The sequence below is a fragment of the Haematobia irritans genome, chromosome 3, assembly GCF_050003625.1.
Source record: "Haematobia irritans isolate KBUSLIRL chromosome 3, ASM5000362v1, whole genome shotgun sequence".
NCBI lineage: Eukaryota > Metazoa > Arthropoda > Insecta > Diptera > Muscidae > Haematobia > Haematobia irritans.
Genome location: NC_134399.1, coordinates 59,164,814 through 59,171,558, shown reverse-complemented (window position 1 = coordinate 59,171,558; position 6,745 = coordinate 59,164,814). Strand labels below are relative to the sequence as shown.

Below are 6,745 nucleotides of genomic sequence, written 5' to 3'. Positions count from 1 at the left end.
GTTCCAAAAAATGTGGGCATTAATATATACTCAGACAGTCAACCTGCAATAAAATCCTTGGACTCTGTGTTCCTCAACTCGAAAACGGCCATCGATTGCCGCAAATCTCTCAATGAGATGGCTGAGCAGTACAATATTCACCTAATATGGGTGCCTGGCCATAGGAACATACCGGGGAACTGCGAAGCCGATGAGTTGGCAAGGCTAGGGACTACCTTACATATTCCAGGGGAACTAGAATTTGTTGGTATGCCCCTAGCTACCTGCAAGCTCATGCTGCGTGAGAAGGCTGTTATGATGGCAAATGTTCGATGGGAGAATTGCAAGGGTTGTAACGACACCAAGCAAATATGGCCCCATTTCAACTTAAACCGCACACTAGATATGCTAATGTTCTCGAGACGTCAGATATCACTCCTGATATCTGCTATAACGGGTCGCTGCCTGATAGGAGATTTTGCAAAAACTATTGGCGCGAAGTATAATGACTATTGTATGAGCTGTCATGATGCGGAGGAAAAAGAATCAATTAAACACCTCTTGTGTGAGTGTCCTGCATTTTGTGTAAAGCGCAAGCAACTTTTAGGAGCATATAGCTTCAGATTACTGGCGGATCTGGAAAACGTTAACTTAAGCAGTCTGCTAATGTTTTTGGAACAATCTGGTTGGTTCAACAAAGAAAAATAATCAAGAAGGTTCAGCGGTTAAAACTAGAAGTGCCCATATGTAATAGGTACTTTTAGTTAATGTGGTATCACAATGGACTGAATAGTCTAAGTGAGCCTGAATCTTAATCGGGCTGCCACTTTAACCTAACCTAACCTAACCTAACCTCAGCGTTCAATTTAATAGAGAATTGGTAAGTTTTATATTAAAACTTTGCCTTCTTTTGACAAGAATATTTATTGTATTATGTACTTCACAGTTTTATGAGTTAATATATTACTCAATTCATTATTTCTCTAATTGTTTCAGGTACAAACTTTATGAGGTACGTTTATCTAAGAAAAGTCGAATTCCTTACACCATTTAATAAAATGCCCCCAAATATGGTAAGTTACAAGCTAATTTAAGGAGATTAAAAATTATATTTTATTACATGTTAATTTTTAACAATTTTCATTATTCCTTCCATTTTTTTCAGCAAGATATGTGAATATACTAACGATGAATAAAAAACTAAGGAAAAGTCAAAATGTCCAAATAGCGAGTTAAAATAAACTACTTTCTTGTTACACGTGGTCATAATTTTTATTCACAAAAACATTGTATTAAGAACTTTCATCATAAGTACTTTTGCTTAAAGAAAGTTGAATTTTAATGTATGAAAATTTTCATAATAGTAAAACGGTTTGTTGTTCCTTTAATTATTTAATTTCTCTGTACTGTGGAATGATTGATTTAAAAATAGTTTAGCCGTCGACATTTTAAAGAGACTGTTAACCACTTTTTATTATCGGGTTTGCCAAAAAATAAGCAGGTAAACCAAAATAATACTGACTTTTTAACTTGGTAGGGGTATATAAATCTTATGGTGTTGTAAAAATGAACTAAAATACAATGTTATAGATTAACTAAAATTTAAGAGAATTATAAACTAGACAAGTTGAAAAAAATCTTAAGGGCTAAATCATGGTCAATATTACTACAGTTTAGTTCATTTTGCAATAGAAAAGGGTTCACTGTTTTTTCAGTGTAGAAATTCTAAGACACACTATTCATTACATGTACCGCAGAAGTATGCAGGCATTTGAATGTCAGAGTCGATGGCGAAACAATTCAGGACAAAGAAACATTGGTGATTACCTATAAGGCAATTGGCCGATCAATGGTACACTATGCAGCAGCAGTGTGGGTACCTCATACAGGAGATACGTAGTGGAATAACATGCAGACCTTCCAGAACTCTGCCCTTAGAACTAACACAGGATATCCGCAAAATATGGGGGCTTATATAAAGCCCCCATATGAACTGATCCCCAGATTTTCTTACGACGCCTCTTAGACAAGTAAATTTCATCCGATTGAGTCGAAATTTGGTACGTTATGTAAGTATGTGCCCTCTAATAACCATGCATAAATTGGTCCATATCGGTCCATAATTATATAAACCGATCCCCAGATGTGATTGCCGGAGCTTGCAGGAGGTGTAAATTTCATCCGATTTAGTAAGTGATGTTAATATATGATCTCTAAGCATTATGCAAAAATTAGTCCATAGCGGTCCATAATCATATAAAACCCCGTATAAACCGAAAATTTAATTTCTGGAGCCTCATGGAGGAAAAAATTTCATCCGAGTCGGTTGAAATGGGGTACGTCGTGAATATATATGGTCCTTAACACCCATATCGGTCCATAATTATACATTGCCCCCATATAAACAGATTTCACCTCCGGAGCCTCTTAAAGGAGCAAATTTCATCCGACTCGGTTTAAACCTTGTATGGCCTTTAACAACCATGCACAAATTGGTCCATATTGGCACAAACACCCTCAAAAATTCGCTTCTGTAACATATAACATACTCCCAAACACATACTGCTTCAAGCATATTTTCAAAATTGGTCCAAGCAAAATATTGTTTGTATTGTTCAAACATATTATGTCACTGGTAGAAAAAACTTTTAATTAAATTTTCTTTGTGTGTATATATTTTTAAGGCGCCAATTGGTTACTTCCATTTTTTACTTGCCATACATTTTAAAAGAGAACATAACAAAAGTTGGGCTGAACAAGAAATTGAGCTACTGTCCAATGTGTGCATGACCATAAATAAAATTCAAAAGATTGACCTCCAACTATTGAAAAATCACTTTGTGACATACTAGTTGCATCGACCCAGATAAAAGGGGCTCTATGCCAACTGAACTTTATTTTAGTTCATGAAGATTAGTCGATTTTAGTTAAATTTTGCACAATATGAGTAAATGTTCCTTATTTGAATAATGTTTTGCTAACTTTAATGACGTGAACTAAAAATAAGAAAAAAAGTTGTATACAAATATAGTGCACAATTTTAGTAAAAAATAAAATAGTTCATATTTTCCTAAAATGACAGAAGTTTGCTTAAATTGAGTTCATAAGTCTCTCAAATGAGTAAATTTTACTAAAATTGTACCTGTCATGAACTTCGTATAGCGCTAAAGACATTTTAACAATTTTTAATTCCAATTTTTTCTTTCAACATATGAAATTTTCTTAAACTAGAGAAAAAAATTAATTATTTTTAATAAATTTTCTTCAATTTGACAAAAATTATTAACTTATTTGTAACATGTTGCAATTAGAAAACTATTTTAGTTAAAATTTTCTAAAATAAACCTACATTTTCTTCCACGGTGGGTTCACTTTTTTTTGGGTGTCGGTAATCCATTGCAGTGGACAATTTAAAGTTCAAATCACACCCAACAGCGTAAATTTAGAAAATATAGTCTGCTTCCAGGGCATACAAATTACAATAAATATTTTGGAATAAAAAAATTTGGTTGGCTAACATAGAATTGAATAAGAAAACTGGTAAAATTTCGACTAACAATGAAAGATCCAACTTATATATTAAAAATTCTATATTGGTTCCGCTGAAATTTAATGAGAAGTGATTGAATTGGTGATATTGTTCCCAAAAGCCACATTAAAATAAATCGTTTCATTCCAGCCTATCGCAATCATTTTGGAATGATGATGAATAACTACAAGAAAATTATTTTGCTTTTTAAATAAAAATTAGTTGTTTATGTGGAATACACATTTACCATTTATTTTGGATATAACTTTGTTCTGAAAAACTAATTTTATAATGCTGCATTTTATTTTTGGAACATAGCAATTTATTCTTGTGATTCCATTCGTTGCTACCAGGGCTGTGGAGTCGAGCCAATTTTGCTCGACTCCGACTCCGACTCCAGCATTTTTCATCAGCTCGACTCCGACTCCGGAGTCGACTCCGGGTAATATAACTAAATCTCACTTTAATACCACTAATTTGTAGTTCTATTGTGGGGGTACCCTAAGTGAATCGATATAAAGTATCGTATTTATTTATGTGTGCAAAAAAAAGGTCTTAATTTCACATTAGATGCCAATTGAACTCTATATTTCAAATTTAGGGCAATGTGTAATAAATAAAATAATGATATAAGTACCCATCATAATATGAGAAGATACCAACAGTATATGTATTGGTGGACCAAAATTATTGATACTATCTCAAATCCTTTAAATTTGTTGCGAGCTATATAAAGGCTTATATTCCCATATGCATGAATTTGAATCTGATTTAGACAAAATTGTATATACTTCTACAAAATCTATGTACTTAAAATTTAAATCTAAAGTTATGGGACGTAACACAATTTTAACAAAAAATAAAAATGCAAGGAAAGTCTAAAGTCGGGCGGGCCGATTATAATATACTCTGCACAATTTTGTATTTAGATCTACATTTTGATAAAATCTTAAATCAGACTTCTACAAAATCTCGGGCAATATTTGGGAAATATTTATAATTGTTTAGACAATTTCGCAAAAATGCATTTATGATTCATTCATTGAAAAATTTGAAAATCTGAGTCATTTCTACAAGTTTTCGACTTAGCAGTGAGTATCAGTGAGCATACAATTTTGGAAAAAATTTTGTCTAGTAAATAAAATTTTGCAAAATTTTCTACAGAAACAAAATTTTGAATAAATTTTTTATAGAAATAAAATTTTGACAAAATTTTCTATAGAAATCAAATTTTGACCAAATATATAGAAATAAAATTTTGAATAAAATTTGTATAGAAATAAAAGTTTGAAAAAATTATCAGCAGAAATACAATTTAAAACAAAAATTGTGTAACAATTTTGCAAAATTTTCTATAGAAATAAAATTTTGCAAAATATTCTATAGAAATAAAATTTTGACCAAATTTTCTATAGAAATAAAATTTTGACCAAATTTTCTAATAAAAAAATCTATTACTATAAAATTTTGGCAAAATTTTCTTTAGAAATAAAATTTTGACTTAAATTTTTATAGAAATAAAATGTTGAAAAAAATTTTGTGTAACAAACAAAATTTTGCAAAATTTTCTATAGAAATAAAATTTTGCAAAATATTCTATAGAAACAAAATTTTGACACAACTTTCTACAGTCCTAAAATTTTGACAAAATTTCCTATAGAAATAAAATTTTGACTAAATTTTCTATAGAAAAAAGTATTTCTATAGTAATAACATTTTGAGTAAATTTTTTATAGAAATAAAATTTTGACAAAATTTTCTATAAAAAACAACTTTGAAAACATTTTCTGTCAATATTCCACATATGTATATGGCCTTAAAATAAAATTAAAAAAAATAATTTCGATTGTTCGAGATATTTGAAATAAATTGATATGGGCATTAAAATGGATCGATCCAGCCCATCTGCTAGTCTAACATTCTAGGAAACATAAAAAGATAGCCGTAATTGGAAGTTGATTTTCATTTACAATCATGCTGTAAATTGATCGAATGAATAACGCAATGGAAACTAATTTGCGTAAAAACTTGCTTAGTTACAAAAATGTGAAGTGTTTTAAAAAATTTGGTTTAGCCGGAGTCGGAGTCGAGCAAAATTTTTACGACTCCGACTCCAGCAAAATATTCAGACTCCGACTCCAAGACTCCGACTTGGCTCCACAGCCCTGGTTGCTACCATAGTAGTGCAACATCAATCGCACTACCTCCTTTATAATTACGATGTAAGGCTAGCAGCATTTGTGTTTATTATCCCGATGCCCACTAAAAAGAAACGATTGTAAAATGAAAATTACTAAATAAAACTTTATTTTGTTAACATTTTTCTATAAATTTCATGTTATATACATTATTTATATTCTATCATGTAGTAGGGTGCGGCTAGATGGTGGTTCTAGCAATTATTACGAAAATCCCTGCCAGCATTTCAAAGTTCCATTTCAACCTCATCGTTACCACAGACTCGTAAATGTCACTTCAACCATCATGAAAAGGTACATCAAAAAGTACATGCAAGTAATTTGCCATCCCTACTGTTAAAAAAGCCATTTTTTGTGAAACGCCAAGCGCAACCAGCTTGTTATATTTTAATTAAATAAAAACGAAAATAAAGTTCTGAAAACATAGATTATACGCTTAAATTTGTGAAAGGTATATTGGTGAACAATTTGGTGATTTTCCAAATGGAATAAAGTGCTTGTTTTTCAGATATTTTACAGACACGCTGCCTCCATGGAATAAAAACACTGGTTGATAGACGCAGCAACATGTAACTCGCTACTTGTAACTCAACATCATCATTAATGCCAAAAATTATGTTAAATGTAATGTGATAGTGGTATAAATGTTATATTTTTAAGAATTTGTAAATGTTTAATCAAATTAATAAATATCTAAACAAACGTGTTTTACTCGACCACAATGATACTTTTACAACTATCTTAAAATGCACTTTTTCTGATTGTTTGGAGGGTCCCTTATTGGCGTCGTTCTAAATTGATCTATAAAGGCACCTAATAATTGCACTCATGCGAAACATTTTTGTAGTAACTTGGCGTGGTACAACTTCTCAATAGTGACGGCGCTTTTCCGACGAGTTTTTGATGTCGTATATGATTGTTTTCGACGTAGTGGGGATTCTCAAAAGAGTCCCCAAATTCAAAAAATGTTGGCAGGGATACCACTCCATGTTATTTTTGTTTCGATCAATCGATCTTATTGCATTTTTCAATAACAACG

At 31.4% G+C, this 6,745-nt stretch overlaps 1 long non-coding RNA gene across 1 annotated transcript; it reads left to right on the top strand.

The window, feature by feature from the left end:
• The first annotated feature begins 5,927 nt into the window (after positions 1-5,927).
• On the top strand, positions 5,928-6,408 carry LOC142231997 (uncharacterized). The gene is made up of 2 exons (XR_012720987.1): positions 5,928-6,157; positions 6,215-6,408. It is a non-coding gene; the product is annotated as an uncharacterized LOC142231997 (long non-coding RNA).
• Positions 6,409-6,745: the final 337 nt, after the last annotated feature.